This window comes from Cavia porcellus, unplaced genomic scaffold, assembly GCF_034190915.1.
Source record: "Cavia porcellus strain 051 isolate PalLab524CR breed Dunkin Hartley unplaced genomic scaffold, mCavPor4.1 scaffold_3, whole genome shotgun sequence".
NCBI classification, from domain to species: Eukaryota; Metazoa; Chordata; class Mammalia; order Rodentia; family Caviidae; genus Cavia; species Cavia porcellus.
Window position 1 is genome coordinate 14,183,810 of NW_026947486.1, and position 19,961 is coordinate 14,203,770.

At 34.9% G+C, this 19,961-nt stretch overlaps 1 pseudogene; it reads right to left on the reverse strand.

The window, feature by feature from the left end:
• Nucleotides 1–17,876: 17,876 nt before the first annotated feature.
• LOC100715408 (putative high mobility group protein B1-like 1) lies at nt 17,877–18,481 on the reverse strand (annotated as a pseudogene).
• Between the last annotated feature and the right edge of the window lie 1,480 nt (nt 18,482–19,961).

A 19,961-nucleotide genomic window follows, 5' to 3' on the forward strand; every position in this document is an offset into this window, starting at 1 on the left:
ACCCCAAATTTCAAGATTTTAGATGTCATAGGATGTCCTCAGGCAGGTTAAATTAACTCCATGCCTATCTCCTCAGCTGTGAAGTGGGGAATAAAGATTGTACCTACTAGGCAGAGTTGTTGTGCAGTTGAAATGAGTCAAGTAGATGCCCAGCATCATGCAGCCAATCATAATACAGCTGTAATTTGAATTTAGACACTGTGGCTCCAGTATCCACTAATGGTACTGAGCTATGCTGCCATTCTGCAAAAAGCAAAGAGAATTAAGACAACTGATTAACAGTCCTCATTATAGCTTTGTTTAATGGTTATTTGCAGATCTTTTCCCCTTATCATAAGAGAAGAACAATTACCCTGATGACAGATAATCCATAATCCTTAGAGAAGTCTTTGGGTTATACTGTTACTTGTGAAAAGTCTCGCTCAATCTACATTTTCTCCCTTTACCCCATCATTGTGGCTGTCCTCTCAGTACAGCAGGGACTTCATTTAACTCAATGTCTGAGCATTGATTAAAAAAAGTTTTGTTAATGACCACATCTGGTGATTTGGAGAGACGTTTAATCAAATGTTAATCATGATTTCATTCATTAAACCACAGTGAAAGTCTCCAGGTTCAGTTTCATGAACCAAAGTAAACTAGCACCTTTAACTCTGATGTTTATGTCATTTGATGAAAGCTATCATCAAAGCAATCAAACACAAGGAAGAAGAAAAAATTATTGATTATGATTGGAGTGAGACAAGCAAGAGACAAAAGGGGAGAATGGCCGTGTGGTATGGTAAATAAACCTGTGAGTTTTAAAATCAAACAGATCTTGATGACAAAGCTATGTGACCCTTCTAAGTACTTTCATCACCTCCAAGGTTTGGTTTCCTCATCTCTAAAGTGGGGATAATACCATCCATATCAAAGAGATTTTGTGATAATTCCAAGAGATACGGTATGTACTCATTTAGAGGTCCACAGACAATAGTCACCCACTATATGGTAGTTGAGTTTTTTAGGACATGTTACATAATATCAGATTTTAAAGGTCCTACAAAACACAAAACTTTGCACTGTCATAGCAAAAAGGTGCAGAAGGTGCATATAAAGTGTTTTTGTTTAGTGAAAACTGTATTTACTAAAAGTAATATTTAAAAAATTCCCATGTTCTGTGCTAGGTACTCCTTGTTTACAGAACAAATGAACAGGGAAATAAAAATCGTCAGTTGGAGAACTTCTACTTAGCTAACCAGCATAATTAGAAACAGGAGAAAAATAACATTGTGCACAACCAAATACAAAGAAAAGCCTTTCTAAAAAAGGCTTAAGATCAAGGATGAAAAAGTGACCTGAGCTTGAATTGTAGTTTCATATTGTATATATGTACAGTGTTACTCTTTTGTCATTTCAGGTAATACTAATGACTAAAAGACTAAGGTCAAGTATGTTTTCAACACAAGGTGAGTGCTTCATATTTCTTAGCTTAGTGCTATCACAACCATAGGAGATTCATTGTATTGTGCCCATTTTACAGATAAAGATACTGAAACATAGGAGAATTCAACATGGCTGAATAAAAGAGGAGCCTCTTTTAGAGTTACTCAGAGAAATTCAAATAAAACACAAGCAATTGAAAGAAAGTGGAGGGACATATACCTTGCAACTAAAATCAGTCTGACCTAAGAGACTAATCAAGCTAAACATAGATAAAGGACTTAATAAAATGGCCAGCCAGCCCACCTGGCTGCCAGTGGGTCACTGAATCAGCACCACTGCCCTCCATACTTGGAATATTTTTTAAAAAGGGGGGGAAAGGATAAATATATACTAAAATAGTGTGGCTAAGTCAAGCCATACAAGATAGACTTGGGATATAAGGTCCCCCACCTCTTCTGACTTCCTCCAAACATAAGAGGCTACAGTCTAGCAATAAATTCTGCTGATAGGAACTACTCCCTCCCTGATGATTGGTCAGTTTTCTTTTTTTTTTTTTTTTCATTTTTTTATTCTTTCTTTTTCTTTTCTTTTCCTTTTAATTTTTCTTTTTTCCCCATTCCTTTTGTGTAGCTTTTGTATATTTGGAATGACCAGGAACAAGATTAAAGACTACAGGGGTACATAGTAAATTAAACACTTAACCTGTACCCCATGATCTGTGATTAGAGAGGAACAGGAAATTAAATAACTCCGTAACCTGGGACTGTGCAGCCCTAGGCTATTCCCAAACTACTAAAAACAGAAGGCTGAACAAGGACCAGGAGGATCCAGAGGTGCATGGGACTGGGAATACTCTTATCTCTGTCTCAAGACAACACAGCAAATGGAAGGTTGCTAAGCAACATATGGAAAGCACTGACTGGACACTCTGGCCCCAGGATTCCACATATTGAGCCAAGATCAGCCCAAATTCACCACAAACTACTGCAGGTTTTGTAGTGTTATCCAGTAGTTTTGGACTCTCAGTGGAAGTAAGAGGAATTTTTTATTTCATCATTTTTTCTACTTCTCCTTTTTTTTGCTGGTTTATGGTTTCCCAATTCTTTTCCTCTATCTTTTTTCATCTTTTATCTGTATTTTTTGTTCTAATTTATTGCTCTTCCTCCTCCTTTCCTCAATTTACCACTCTGGACTTAATCATAGTTTCATATGAGTGAATAGTGTCTCTAATTTATCTGATCAACTTCAACAATCCCTTGCTTACTCCTTCATTCTTTCTCTTCTACCTTCTTTTCTAGTTTCCCAAAGCTTCATCCTCCAGCCTGGTTTCTGCTTTACCTCTTTTTAGTCATCTCTGTTTTATCCACTATCCTTCTTAAATTTCTCCCACTACAGCATAAAATAACTCTACCAAGGGGAAACACTTTGCATACAAACTCCCAATTTATGATTGCTTCTATTATACAACTAGGTTTTGCTTCTATGGGTAAAAGTACAAAATTAATAATTATTAGTTTGTCAATTTCTAAACTATGCTTGATGCTATTGTCAGTGATAATTATACTATTTAGCTAGGATGTCATATCTGTTTTAATCAGATGTTCTCACTTCTGTAACAATACCAAGAAGTTATGGGGTAATTACCTCTCCACACTGCAGCAATAAAGGAGTACAGACTGAGCCAGCTGCAAAAATTTCACTCTTAATTAATTGGTAAGGTAGGATCTTGGACAGACATAAACCAAGATAGTCCTACAGACAGAACACATCCTAAAGAACAAAGCTTGCCCAGAGAGGCCTTGAAACTAATGGTAAAGCTACCTACTACAAAAACTGACAAGGATGAACACAAAAAACAAAAAGGAAACTTTTGAAATAGAGAATGACCAGACACAGAGGCAAAATGCAACCTCAGACATCAAGCTCACCCAGAACAAGTCCAGGAGACAAGATAGAGAAAAATGGAAGACACACACCTCACAATTCTGAAATGATTGCAACCAAAGCAAAGAAATCCAGGAGGCTATATAGGAAATCAGATCAGAAATAATCTCTCAGGAAAAAAAGAAATATAAACATCTATAAAGGAATTGTTTGGCAAATCTACAGTATAGATAGATGAAAAAATAGATGGTTATAGGAAGAGGATGGAAACTGAATGATCAATATAGGGAGGAAATAGAATCCATGAAACAGATTCAAACACATATCCAAGAAATTAAAAGTTCCATTTCAAGCTGGCAAAAGCACTTGACAAAACTGAAGACAAATTTTCAGACCTTGAATATAAGATCTTGGTTAGCGACCATGAAAGTAAAGAGCTCCTGAAAATAACAAAAGATGAAGAAATAACAATTCAACAGTTGTAAGACAATGTAAAGAAAAATAATATATGAACAGTAAGTGTTGGGGGACCCAGAGTCTGCATCCAGAGACCCATGGTCATCTGGTAAATCACAGTGAGGCCTGCGGGGACTGGGAAGCTGCACCAGTGACCTGCCCACACCCTGGAACCATAGATGAAGCTCCTGGGGAGTAGGAAGCTGTGCCCAGTAGCCTGCAGTCACCAAGAAACCCCTCCTGAGGCCCCTGGGTTTGAGAGTCTGCACTCAACAACCCGCTCACACCCAGTAACTATCTCTGTCGCCTACAAGGACTGGCAGTCGATACCCAGAGATGTACAGCCACCCAGAAACACTCAATGAGGACCACAAGAACTGGGAATCTGCCCTCAGTGACCATTCTACAACCAGGAACCATCTGTGAATCCCAAAGAGACCAGTAGCCTGCACTCAGAGATCCACAGCCATCAGGAATCCTCAGTATGATGCACTGAAGGATGGGCTGCCAATGTAGGAAGCAACTAGGACCTAGCCTCTGACTGAATCAGAGGAACACAGGAAGGTGTCAAAACAACAGAACAAAATGCAATCTCATACTTCCAGCCATCCAGAGCTAGTAAAGGATGAAATTAGAAATCAAATACCTGAAATTTCTGAAATGACAAGAAACAGAAGTAAAGAAACAACTCCAGGAAGTTGTAAAGGAAATCAGATCAGAAATAATCTCTCAGGTAAAAACAGAAATGATAAACATAATGAAAGAACTGGTGAGTATATCCACAGGGAAAAAAAAATAAAGGAGCATAGAAACAAGATGGAAACCTTGAATGAACAATACGGGAAACAGAATACATGAAACACATTCAAGGAGATACCCATTAAATCAAGAAACCTGGCAAAACTGCATAAATGAAATTGAACACAGACTCTAAGACCTTGAAGATAAGACTACGGCTACTGATCATGACAGGAAAGATCTCTTAAAAATAACAAGGAATCAGAAAATAACAGTTCAATGACTGAAAAATGATGCAAAGAGAAACAATATAAGACAGGTATGTGTCAACAAAAAAGAGACAACACAAATGACATGAAAAGATTATTTGCAGAAGTAATAGCAGAGCAGTTCCCAAAGATGGGAAAAGAATCAGACATACAGATAAGCAAGGCCTATGGGACCCCATAGCCATAACCAAAATAAATCTACATCTTGACATATAATAATCAAGATCCAAGAAATTCAGCATAAGAACAGAATATTAAAATCTGTGAGAGAAAACAAAGAGGTAACCTATAAAAGCAGGCTTATCAGAATCATGTCAGACTCCTCAACACAAACTATCAAGTCAAGAAGAGCACAGAGTTAAGTATTTCATGTACTGAAAGAAAACTTCTAACCTATATTGATGTATCCTTTAAGACTATCTTTCAAAATCAATGGTGAAAATAATATATTTTAATAACAAAGAACAACTGTAGAACTACATGACCACCCAACCAGTGCTACAAAGAGTACTGAAAGACATTCTAGAGAGAGATAAAGTGACTACAATTCCAAGAACAACAACAGAATGACACTGAAAAGCAGGATGAGTAATTAAACAGAGAGGAAAAGTAGGGAACCAACAGCACAAAGATAACATGACAAAGATAAGCCAATACGTATCAGTTATAACCATTAATACAAATGGCCTCAATTTACCAATCTAAAGAAACACACTGATAGATTAGATTAAGAAACAAAATCCAACAATGTGCTATATCAAAGAAACACATTTAACTCAAAATTAAATTCATAGACTGAAAGTCAAAGGATGGAAAACAATACTCCATGTGACAGGAACCCAGACAAAACAAGGATAACTACTCTATTTGCAGATAATGTTAATTTAAAACAAGAATTATCAAAAGAGATAAAGAAGATCACTATGTACTTGTTAGGTGAAAACTTTAAGAGAAAGAGATAACAGTCATAAATATATATATGAACTAAATATGAGAGCACCTAAATATGTAAAAAATATTAATAGATATGAAAAATCAAATAAACAATAATACATTATAATGGGTGACCTTAACATCTTATGGACACAAAGAGACAGATCAGCTAGACAAGAAAATCAGCAAATGAATCAAAACTGAACCAAACCTGTGAACAAATGGACTTAGTAGTTGTGTAAAGAGAATTCTACTCAACAATATTGGATACACATTCTTCTCAGCTGCACTTGACATTCCCTAAAACAGACCAAGGAATTGAAACTTTCCCATGCATTTTATCTGACCATAGTGCAAAGAACTGGCAATTAATGGCAAAAGATGCTACAAAAACTCCATAAACACATGGAAAGCAAATAACACACTCTTGAACAACCAATGGGTCACAGAAGAAATTAAATAATATCTCCAGCCAGTTGAAAATGCAAACCTACCAGAACATTTGGGACAGCTTGAAAGTAGTCCTAAGATGGAAATTTATAGTGTAAGTTCACACATCAGGAAAACAAAATGAGCACAAATAAAAAGCCTACTGTTGTACTTCAAGCTTCTACACAAAGATGAGCAAGTCAAGCCAAAAGCCCACAGAAAGGAGAAAATTATAAAGATCAGAGTAGAAATTAATGCAAATGAGACTAAGAGAGCAATACAAAGAATTAACAAATCAAATGGTTGGTTCTCTGAAAGAATACATAAAATTGATAAATCCATAGCTAACTTTATCAAAAAAAGAAAAATTCAAATTCAGGCATGAGTCATGAAATCACTACAGATTCTGTATAAAATCAGAAGATCATCAATACCCACTTCAAAACTGTTTACTCACATAGGGTGAAAAACACAGAAAAAATGGACAAAATTATAGAAACATATAATTTACCAAAATTAAATAAAGAAGAAGATAGAAAAATTCTGAATAACTCATTATCAGTTAATATAATTGAAAATAAATTTAAAACCTTTTCAACAAAGAACAGTCCAAGTTCTTATGGATTCACTGTTGAATTCTACAATAAATTTGGAGATTTAATGCCCATACTCCTCAAAATTTTTAATGAAATTGAAATGGAAGCAATACTCCCTAATTCATTTCCAGAGACAAATATTACCCTATTACCAAAACCAAAGAAAGACCCAAGCAAAGGGAAAACTACAGGCCAATTTCCCTAATGAACATAGATGCAAAAACCCTCAATAAAATATTAGCAGAAAGAATACAGCAAATCATCAAGTAGGTTATACACCACGACCAAGTAGATTTCATCAGAGGATACAGGAATGGTTCATCATATGCAAATCAACAAATGTAATACACCACATAAAAAGAGAAAAAGAAAAAAATCAGATAATCATTTCAATAGATGCAGAAAAGCTATTGTTAGAGTACAACATTCATTTTGATGAAAACCTACAGAAAATTGGAATAGATGGTCTTTATTTCAATCTAATAAAAGCCATCTATGAAAAAAGAGTCAATATCATAATAAGTAGATAAAAACTTAAAGCTTTCACTCTAAAATCAGGGACAAGACAAGGATGGCCACTAACACCACTCCTATTGAATACAGCTCTGGAAATATTAGCCACAGCAATTAGAAAAGAGGCAGAAATAAATGGAATAACAGCTCCTAGAATAAGTACAGGAAATGGAAAAGTTAAATTATCATTGTTTGAAGATGATATGATACTCTACATAGAAGACCCCAACACTTCAACAAAAGACTTCTAGTTTTAATTAGAAAATTCATTAGCATAGCTGGACAAATCAGCTCCTAAAAATCAATAACATTGCTATACACAAACAACAAATTCACTGAGAGAAAACTAAACATTTTTCACAATAGCATACAAAAAATGAAATACTTAGAAAACTATCTAACAAATTACGTAAAAGATCTATACACTGAAAATTATAGTACTCTGAAAAAGGAAATCAAACAATAGAAAATGTAAAGATGTCTCTTACAGATAGGAAAAACCAACATTGTGAAAATTGCCATCATCCCCAAACTGTTACACACCTTTAATGCAATCCAAATCAAAATGCTTCTAGCATACCTCACAGATCTAGAGGAAAATTTCCTAAAATTCATGTGGAAACAGAAGAGACCTAGAATGGTGAAGGCAATTCTGGGAAACAAAGGCAAAGCAGGAGGCATCATAATCCCTGACTTGAAATTATACTACAAAGCTATTGTGATAAAATTAGCATGGTAGTGGCAAAAAATAGACCTGAGGATTGGTGTAACAGATTAGGAGAGACAGACACAACTACAAATACACTCAGCCTCCTTATCTTTGACAGAGGGGTCAAAAGTGTTCACTGGAAGAAAGATAGACTTTTAATAAATGATGCTGAAACAACTGGCTCTTTACAGAAGAGCCAGAAGCCTAAAATTAGACCCATGTGTATCAGTATGCACTAAACTAATGTCAAAATAGATCAAAGATCTAAATATTAAAACAGAAATATGAAATATACTAGAAGAAAATGTAGATAAATATCTTAAAGACACAGCTGTGTGCAGAGAGTTCATAAACAAAACAAAAACTGCATGGGAAGTACTTCAAAGAATCATTAACTGGGATCTCATCTTATTGAAAAGTTTTTACATATCAAAGGAAATCACAAACAAGTGGAAGGAAGACTCACAGAGTGGGAAAAAATTTTAGCCAGTTGTCTCTCAGACAAAGGACTTCTGTCTAAAACATATAAAGAATTGAAAAAAAAGAAATCTCATACTCTTCAAATTCAAAGAGCCAATCCAAAATTGGGCACCTGAGATGAATACTCACTTCTCAGATGAGGAAATACAAATGGCAAATAAATATATGAAAAGTGTTCATCATCATCGATCATTCAAGAAATACAAATTAAATAACACTGACATTATATCTCACCCCAGAAAGAATGACTATCATCAAGAAATCAACTAATAGCAAATGTTGGCAAGGCTATGGGGGAAAAGGAACTCTTCTGCACTATTGGTAGGAGTGTAGAATGGTGAGACCACAGTGGAAATCAGTGTGGAGATTCCTCAAATAACTAGGATTAGAGATCCCCTTCAACCCAGGTATTCCCTTTCTGGGTATTTTTCCAGAAGAATTAAAAACATCATACCATAGCAATATAAGTTCACCCATGTTACACAGCTGTTTGCAGTCTCCCTGTTTGAATGTCCACCTTGTGTTCTTTGATACTGTGATTTGAGGAACTATTTCCAAGAAAATAGTGTGTAATCTCCTAGCAGGTAATTTCTTACTGTTATGGTTTTTTGTTTTGTTTTGTTTTGTTTTGTTTTGTAGTTCTGTATTGCGTGTACCCTTACGCCGCTTTGGTTTGTTTTGTGTTTTTCTCTTTTTCCTCTTAAATAAAAAAAAAAAAAGTTCACCCATGTTTACAGCAGCACAATTTTTAATAGCTAAATCTTGGAAACAACTCCAATGCCCATCATCTAAGGAATGGATAAAAATGGTGTGGTATTTTTATGCAGTAGAGTACTACTAAGCTATAAAGAAGGATAAACTCAAGGTTTTTATAGGTAAATGGATGCAACATGAGACCATACTCATAAGTGCAATAAATCAGACTTACATGTGTAAGTCTCCCTACTGTAAGAAACAGAAAGAGTTATTATGATCCAAAATGTACAATAGATACTGTAAAAGAGAAGAAACTCCTCAAAAGGAAAGAACAATAGGGATGGGGGAAATGAGATAAGAATAAAGGGAAAGAAAAAAAATATATATATATATATAATTATACTACTAATTTCTATTCATTGAAAAGAACAGTTTGTGCTTATATAGCTTGATCAATTTTTCAGGTCTATATCTTGTAATCTGAGTACTTTGAAGATAACAATATGCATTATATTAGCCACTATTAATCACTATTGCCTTATTTTGAAGTTATGTATCATTGCTTTCATTGTTTTTTCTCTTTAAAATAACAGAAAAAAGGGAAATTAAAAAAAGACACTGAGACACAGATATAAAATATTTCACCCAGGGTTCCACAGCTAGTGAGAAATAAACTGGGAGTCTGCACCAGGAATTTTTCAGAGTCCAGATCTTAGCCTGCTGTGATACCATATCAGATGTTAAATCCATTTCTTGTCACAAAGATAAGACCACCTGTGTCGGTGTCGCTCCCGGCCGGCAGGAAGGACACACGACAAAGTCTGGCAGTGGACAACCTTTTCTTTTATTTTCTCTCCGTACAGCCTGCCCTGGGATCGCTCCCAGCCGAAGCCTCCTCTGGTCCGCTCCCCGCGGCTCCTTCCGTGCTTCGCTCTGAAGCCTCTACCGGTCCGCTCTCCGCGGCTCCTTTCGGGCTTCTACTTCCCCCCAGGGGTGGCACCAGTATATATACGGATACAGTGTCCAATCATGTTAAAGTAAGCAAGGCAAGCTGATTGGCTAACATATTATTGAGCGGGTTGTTTACGCGGTAAGCAGGAAACTAACGTGCTCGATGGGAGGGGTAATCTAACTCAGGCTTTACTCTTTACCACAGGCCGCATGATCGCTATATGCGGCGGCTCGGCAATGTGGTGGCTCCCAACACACCTGCATATATTCATAAATAAAAGCTAACAAATTTATGATCAAGTGTTAAGGTGTTTGATTTTTTTCTCTTTCAAATATAAAGTATTATAAATAACTGGGAGATAGTGCTGGAGAGACAGTAGTTCCAACATTTTTTATTTTATGGAAAAAATGTAAAACAAAATTTCATAATAAAATAATGGAAGAGTAACAGTATTTAATACATTACCTGTTATCTTCAAAGTAGTTGCTCAGGGTAGAAGATATGAGCATAAAAATTTCTGCAATCAATGTTAATGTGGAGTGGTTCCAACATTACTCCATTTACTATGCAGAATATTTACTGCTGTTTGGTTACTTCTTGGTTTCCATGTGGGCAAGGAGAACCTAAAGCATCTATGGATATGCTATTTTGTACTGTTCTTCAAGCCTGGAATAGTAGCTCTCAGGCTTATCAGGCCAGCTACCAAGTGTAGCTAATCAATTATAGCTGCCAAAATAGTATATATTCATGAGGATAGCAGTGGCCTTTAATCCACAAGCAAGACTATTTGCAAAGGATGGGAAACCAAACCTCACAGTTCAACTTCAACTTTTGCCCTGATTTTCCATCCTCAACAGCCTAAGAGAAGCAATTTTCAGCTTAGTTTCTCACTGATAGTCATCTGCGTCACAAAACTATTACCCAACATGGGCCATACTACTTAACTCAATGTGTTCTGAGGCTGATAACCAAGCCTGATGAGCAGTCACTTCCAGACTGGAGTTAATAGAGACTCAATTGCTTTTCACTTGAAAAGGGGCTGCTTACAGGTCAGTACTGAGACAAGCAGCCAAGCAGTTTATGCCTCTGCAGCCTCTGCCGCTGCTACTGGTTGTTTCATAATCTGGGAAAAGTCAAACATATTTATTGACAAATAAAAGTGACAATTGAAATGATTAAAAAAAAAAACTTTGTATTTTCCTAATCAAAATTGGACACAGAGAATGATATTTCCCTAGGCATGGTTTTGTTTTTCCTTCCAACTCCTCCTCCCAAGTATTTTATATTAAATCTCATTCTTTGAAACTGAGAATGTTAAGTCAACAACAGCTTTCCCAGCCTCAGATAACCATGGCTAGTACTGGGTTTGAAAATACCAGTGACAATAAAAACTAATGGATTAAGAGAAGAAAAATTTGGTTCATGGTTTTATATGTAATTAATGTCTTAAATTTATTTATTGCTAATCTGTACAAACAGAAACAGAGGAGCTGAGTGAGCTACTCTTCATTCTGATGTGGTAATTATCCATGTTTAAGCTTAAGAGGTTGTAATGATGGAGGCAGAGAATCACCAACACCAGACAGACAGAATGGGAAGCACCTGGATTTAGAGGCATCTGACCTTTTAAAAACTGGAAGCCTGAGCTGTGTTAGTGCTCATCAAGGGTTTCTCTTCCTTTCCTTTATTCTTGATGTCCTTTTGTCCCTCTTTCTGCTACCTACCCTTGATCTTCAATAAAAACAGCTACTTACTATGATGTATAAATTTGCAATTCTTTACTTATAGTGCAGAAGAATCTGGACTAGTTTTGGTTTTTATAGAACTATTATATAAATATTTTTGTTCCAGATACTATGGTTTATACAGAATATATCTTTGTCAGGTATAATACCAGGTATGGTATACTAAACATTCAAGTAAATAAGACATGATCTTGTCATCACGGGTCTTGACACTCAGATACATACTTAATCCACTGTCTGGCCTTCAGTCTCACCTAGGATAGATTTGACATAAAAATAGCTACTGTTCTAGGAGGAAAGTAACTCAGAGAGAAAGGAGAAAGGTGTCAAAATGCATACCTTCCTCCTCTTTTTTCTATTTGTTGAAGGGAAGAAGAAAGGGATGTTATGCTTTTATTTTTACCAGGAGGCCAAAACATCAGGAAAAGTTGTTTAGATATAATTTTATCATAAAATATTTTTAAGAAAGGGTGGCCTGATTTCTTAATGAAATATTTTAGATAATTTAACCTGTAAAACACGCAGAATTAGGAAAAATAAGTATTTGAAACAGAAAGACTATGTTTTCTTCTTTGTTTTTGTTTTAGTGTGGAATATTGAGGGAATGCGAGTTGGATATACTTGGGAGGAAACATCTCATCTGCATCTGGCCAACAGAAGTGATGAAACTACATTGAGCCTTCAATGTGAAAAAACTAAAATATCAGACAAAATATGTGCCAAAAAGGTCTCATGACACTTGCTATCAGACACTGTAAAACTTTGGTCCTTATGAAAAGGAGAAATTAAGCAAGCTCTCTGATCGTACCAGCAAACTGGCAACAGAGTTTCCAGACCACAGAGGAGGTAAAGGACACACAGAAGAAGCTCAGCTGTCTCCTTTGGTTGTTTGGATGTAATTACAAGCCTGAGGAAGTCAAAGTAGATAGTGTTTGAAGGGCAAAGTAACAGAATTGAGACAGACTACAAAGCAAGGCTGCAGAGACCTGCAGAGAGTCGTCCTCGAGTGTTTAACTGCACAATAGTGCAAGAAGGAAACTACCTGAGACTGAAGGCAAAACCATCCAAAATTCCTGAAAAGCAATTTGAATAGCATGTGTTTCCACCAACCAGAATGGGAAAACCTTGTAATTCATAGGACAGTAGTAGTCAGAGTACACAGAAAAGGATAGTCTCAGGAATGAGAATTCTAGACTATAAACCTCGTCCCACCTAATAAAGTAAAAACAAGCCACGAAAGGACTAAATTGTTTTCAAGTAAGTTACCCACATTGAATTACAAAGCTGAGCGATGTCTATAGGAATGCACAAATACCAAAGACTCAGAAGTGTAAAATTCATAATGCCTGACATCCATCTGATCAAGAATTAAGAGGTGTGTGAAGAATCACAAAGATGCAAATGGTAATGCAGAGAAAGTCAATCAAGAGAAATAAATGCAGATGTGACAAAGATGTCAGAATTCATACATAAAGCCATTAAAACAGATATCTAAACTATATTTGAAATGTCCAAGGAGCTTGAAAAATAAGCCTGTTGGAGACATGGAAACTGATAACACACACACACACACACACACACACACACACACACACACAATACAGAAAGACACAAACACTAGATAGAGTTAATAATAGAGTTAATAGCCAAATATACACTAGAGGAAAAAAATCACTAAATCTAAAACTATAGCAATATGAGTTTCAAAAATGAAATATATGTAGAAATAAATACTAAAAATGAATGACTATTCAGCTCTAGGACAATTTCAAGTGATCTAACAAACATGCAATTGCAGTCCACAAAAGAACAGAAAACTATTTGAAGAAATAACAGCTGAAATTTTTCTAATTTGATGAAGACTATCACCCATAGATCCCAAAAAGTTCAGTGATTTCTAATCACAAGAAATATGATGAAAATATCAAGATATATTGTATGAATTTACTATGAAAGATGAAAATAAAATGCAAAAATTCCTAGAGAAAAAAAGATACATTAGGCAGAATAACAAAGTTAAGCAGACGGAATACATTTCATTAGAAATAATCCAACCCAAATGATAGTGGATCAACATATTTAAAGTACAGTCAGCCCTTAATATCCATGGGTTTCCCATCCAGAGTCAACCAATTGTGGATCGAAAATATTTGCAGAAAACATTACATCATACTGAATATGCACAGATGTTTATCCTTGTAATGATTTACTAAAAATAGTCACATTCATCTACAGAGAATTTATATTGTATTGTTCTATAAATAATCTGTAGATGATTTAAAGTATAAGAGATAAAGTGAATAGGTTCTATGTAAAAACTACAACATTTTATATGTGGGAAATAAGTGTATGTAGATTTTGGTATCTGAGAGGGGCCTGGAAAAAAAGTTTCTTGCAGACTTCAAAGTGTAATTATACTAAAGGACAAAACAAAAGAAGAAAGAAGCCTCACATGGGCTACTAGGGCTGATGACAATATCGTTTGAAAGGGGTGAAATATTTTCTTATACACACAAAAGCTGAAAGAATTCATTATCAACAAACCTACACTAAAAGAATTACTAAAGAAAGATCTGTAGGTGGAAGAAAAGGATCTATGTGAGAACTGAAAAGAACCAGAGATGCTTTTATTGAAGCATAAATATAAAGTGTTATAGTCTATTAAAAGATAAGTATTAAAATAAAATTATCTTTTATAAAGATAAATAAAAGTTTTATTAATATAGATAAAGATAATATAAAGATAAAAGATAAATACTGAAAGAAAAAACTACATTGTACCAATTTTTAGCACATATGTAAGATGTATAAAATCAGTATAAAGGCTAGGTTAAAGAGCTGAAAGTACACTGTTTAAAGGTTCTCATACACTATACATGAATCAATATAATATTATTTAAAGGTACATTTTGATAAGTTAAAGACATATTATAAACCCTAAGTAAATCGGTCTACTTGAATCTGTTGCAAGAGAGCATCCTCCTTTACAAAGATGGAAGGGAAAACCAAAGAAAGGAAAGAAGGAGATGAGACAAAACTCTGGCTAGACTAATCAGAGAAAAAGAAAGATAACCAAAAAGACCAATATCTGGAAGAGAAAGATAACCTAATTATAACTCTTACAGATATTAAAAAGTGCTTTAATTGCCTGAATAGTTTTGTCAGTCTAAACTAGCAAACATTTATTACCTCACAGATCCTGTGAGTCAGAAATTAGATTTCTTCAAAGGTTCAGTCTCCCTACCTTGTTTCCTTGATATCTTTCTTTGAATTCCAAAACTACTGTACTTCCATTTTTCAGATTTTTGATATAATACCACACCATTCTCAGTATCCAAATTTATATTAGTTTTACTTTGCTGTATAATGAAGTATCTACAGTCTAAATTAATGATTAAAAACACTTATCAAATGGTACACTTTAAATATGTGCTATCTATTGTATGCCAGTTATACTTTAATAAAAGCTATTTAAAAAATAAAAAGATCTGGTCCACAATATGCTCTTGTGATTAGCATAAAAATGGAAAGTTTGCAAAAGAGCACCTAAATGCTATTGAGAACTATATTCAGCAAACTCAATTCAAAACCAAGTTATAACAAAGATAAAATTTTGAACTGAACAGAGGAAGAATAAAAAGCATGTTATGACAATAGAGTTTTAGAGTCAATATGGAAATATTAAGTGTGGAGGGGAATGAATTAGTTGCAGGGTCTACAACTAGGCCGTCCCTTATTCACTGTTTACAATGGTGGTCAACAGCATTGGGGTCAGCACAGTCTTAGAATGTAAGCATTCTAGAATAAGCAAGCACACCAGCATTAAGCATTCTGAGGCCGTAATCTGATAAGGGAGGAAGTGGGAATTTCTATGTTAGGACGAGCCTATAAGAAGTTTTGACCAGGAGGCCAGGGATATATCTCAGTGGCATAAGCACCTCCTTGGCAAGCACAATGTTGTGAGTCCAATTTCCTATACAAAAAAAAAAGTTTGATTCAGTTTGTTAGGGCTAGGAAGACAGCTCAGTGATAGAGTGCTGGCCTAGCATGCACCAGGCCCTGAGTTCAAGCCCCAATACCACCAAAAATGATGCTTTGAGCAGGAATTTAAATAAGAAGATCTTTTTTTAGAAACAGTACTTTGTACCTTTTTGATAAGGAATCCCTGTTCATTGAAAAACAAGCAAAGAACCCATACATAGAAGAGAACAATTAAATTCTGTGCTCCTAACAGCGTCCCCAAAAGGTAAGTATAGTTAGTCTTATTGGGTATGCACATTTTGCCCATATTTATAATACATATATATATATATATATATATATATATATATATATACATATGTATGTGTGTATATATATACATTTAAATTTCATTTATAATTTTACACTGGTGAGGTCATAACTATATACTTTTTTTTCAAATTGTTTTATTCACCAACCAGCGTATCAAGGACAGCCTTCTTCTTAATAATTTATATAAAATTATTTTATTCTTTGAAAAAATATATTCATTATATATTATTAATGTAATATAACTTTTTAACTATTCCTTTACTGATACAAATATTAATTGTTTGAAATTTATATACTCACTAACTAGTAGCTCTGTAACTATAATTCTATTAAACTTCTTCAGTGCTTGTGCATATGCATGAAATTTAGCTGAATGGTGTACTTATTCACACTTTCTCCAACTTTATGAGTACTCATTTGTCCGTAGTTGTATAAACACTGCATTGTAACTATCTTAATTTTTTCTAATATGACATATATGTTAATATATATGGTGGACATAATAAAACACCACAAACTGGTGGCTTTGACAATGTCTCACTATATAACTCAGACTGGACTTGAACTCACTATGCAGCTTACGGTAGCCTCAGACTTACAATGATCCTCCTACCTCAGCCTCTTGAGGGAATATGTGCTATCTGTGAAGCTTTGGGGAGACATCTAAGCATAAACCATAACACATATTTTAGAAGGGCACTAATGTTGAATATGCATTAAGTGTATAATAGAAATATAACATTTTAATTTTTATGTTTATCAGTACATATTGTTGTAAATAATGATTACACTCATCATGGGAAGATGAAACATGTATATAACACATCTTAATTATTGGTGTTTACCCTTACTCTCCCCTCTCATTCCCCTACCTCTATCTCTGGATACCCTTCCCATTCACAAAGGATCTATTCCCTGTTTTGTATTTATCTATCTTTTATTTTTCTTTAAATTATTTATGCATTGGGATTTTCATATAAGAGAAATCATATAATAGTTATCCTTCTGTGTATGATTTATTTCACTTAACATTTTGCTCTCAGTTGCATCCACTTTCCTACAAATGACTCAAATGTTTCATTCTTTACTACTCTTTTTTGTATATTGACCACATTTTACTTATCTATGCATTTTTTTTGCTTGCTCATTTATTGAGACAAAGTCTCACTATGTAGTTCAGGCTGGATTTGAACTCACTATGCAGCACAGGGTAGCCTCAAACTTGCAATGATCCTTTTACCTCAGCCTCTTGAGGGCTACGATTACAAGAATGCACCACCACACCTGGTCCATTCATCTGGGGTTTTTTTTTAATTAAAAAAGCTATTTACTTAGAAACATTCACAATGTCAACAAAATTGCTGCAACTGTTTTTGTGTTTTTGCTATTACAGAATGATGTTTAGTTAACAGAACAATTATTTCATATAAGCTGCATCAGAGACAACTGAAAATGAACAAAGCTACTGCCCACATATATACCTAACTTGCTCCATGCACCAGCAAGAACCTGCTTTAAATTTCCAGGCCAATTTACAATCCCCATACTGTACCAGGCAAGGTTAGTTGTTACTGAAAATACTACCAGAACAGGGCTATGTAAAGACACATTCAGTAGTGTGTTAAGTATACAAAAGAAGACACTGTACAGTTTAAAAACAAATCTTACAGTATTACATTTTAATTTTTTACTTTAAATGGAGTTATGTACATGGGGTTCAATGCTTCACAGATAAGGAAAAACTGTGCTAGAACCAACTTATTCATTATCGTTGCCATCTTTATCATTATCCTCTTCGTTTTCCTCTTCTTTGTCTTCTTCATCTTCCTCCTCTTCCTCCTTTTTCTTCCTTTTTTCAGCCTTAAAATCTCCTTTCCCTTTAGCTCAGGAGGCAGCAATGTCCTTCTTGTATGTTTGCTTCAGATTATCAGCCTTCTTCTGATAAGTCTGCTTTCAACTGCCACAGTATTATTTGATATCTTTTCCAGTTTTTGTATCATAAGCAATGGATAGGCTAGGGTGTTCTCCTTTGATTTTGGGGTGACACTCAGAACAGGACAAGAAGGCCCAAGGAGCCCTCTTGAATGCATTAGGATCCTTGAACAAATTCTTTATTTTCCCTTCAGGAGAGATATAGGTATTCATTTTTTCATAATGGGTCTTGTCTGCCTTTGCCATGTCTTCGAATTTTCCTGTCTCTTTATCAGACATCATTTTCCACTTCTCTGTGCACTTCTTAGAAAATTCTGAGAAGCTGACCAAAGCAGTTGATGCTTCTTCTTGAGGTCCTGCCATCAATTTTGCACAAAGAATGCATATGATGACATTCTGCCTCTGTGTTTCTTAGGATCTCCTTCGCCCATGTATTTGTTTTCCTCAGCAAGACATGGAGTCACCCAGTGCCTTTCTGGCTCTCATTTGCCCCAGTGCTGTCTCTGTTGAGCTCAATGTACTGCCTCATCTGTTTTTATTATTGTTAAAATGTTGTATTAGTCTTCAAAGAAATAGAACTAATAGGACGTATGTGTCTCCTAAATCTCTATATACACATAACACATTTTAATTCTTCTTACACATCCTTTCTTTCCCTCTCTCTCTCTCTCTCTCTCTCCTTGTTCTGTTCAGGTTTTCAATTGATTGGAGAAGGTGCACATACCTTAGGTGGAGCAATATGCTTTACTCAATCCACTGATTCAAATGTTAATATCACCTAGAAAAGCTATCATAGACATAGCCAAATATTTGGCCAAATGTTTGGGCACACCATAGCCCAGTCAAGTTGACAAATAAAATTAACAATCACAAACTTGCAGCTTAACATAAATAAAATTGTGTAATTTTGACATGTTTCATGGTATTTTTTGCTTTTTTGTGAATTTCTCACCCTCATATATATCCCTTTTTCTATTGGAGAACCCACTTTAAAGTTATGCTCTTGTTTAATTAAAAGATCATATCCTTTAACAATTAATAAACATACTGAGAATGGATATAAGCACTCATAATTCAAAACTATTTTTTATTTTTAAATAGCACCTTCCAATGATTCTTCATTATGAAAGCTCATTGTTGCAAAACAGCAGCCATAATATATAATTTTGTGCTGAGATTTTTAAAATATATTTTATATCAAATGTTAAAATATCATTTAATATTCTATCCTAAAATAAAAATAAGGATGAGACAGGTAGTCTGACACGAGAGTATTTATTGAAATACAACTCAAAGTGAAAGAAAGCTCTTACAGCTTTACTATATTTCTTTTATTCATTTACTTCCTAGGTAACTCATGCTACTTTCTTATTCACTCCAGAAATATCTGAAAAGGTCCAAGATTAGAAAGCGTAGCAAAATCTCCAGTTTTGATTCTTTCAGTAAATACTAACATGGGACAGGGAAGCTGCACATTAAACAAACGGAAACAAGGAACCATGTTGGCCTCTTAGCAATGCTGACACTGTGTAAACTTTGACAAGGCCAACCATGATTTTGACTCAGATATAAATTGAAAAACGTTACTCATTACAAATGAGTGCTATGTATACTAATTTAAATGCAGTTAAGTGCAGAGTATAGTGTCCTAAAAGACAGTACTTCATTAAAAAATAAGTCACATCCACTCATGTCTGAACTTAGCTAGCAAAGGATTTCCCAGACATGCTTAATCCAGAGTTCTGAAAGATTGCCTTTCTTCAGAGTGCTTGAGTTGCTTCCCTAGTACCTTAAGAAATAACTCTTTTGGATGACACACCTGTAGACCAATTTGAAATAATTTTTTTTGAGAAAAGCCTAGAACATTGGGCGGAGGCTGCACTTAGAGTTAAAAACTCAGAAAACTGGGCA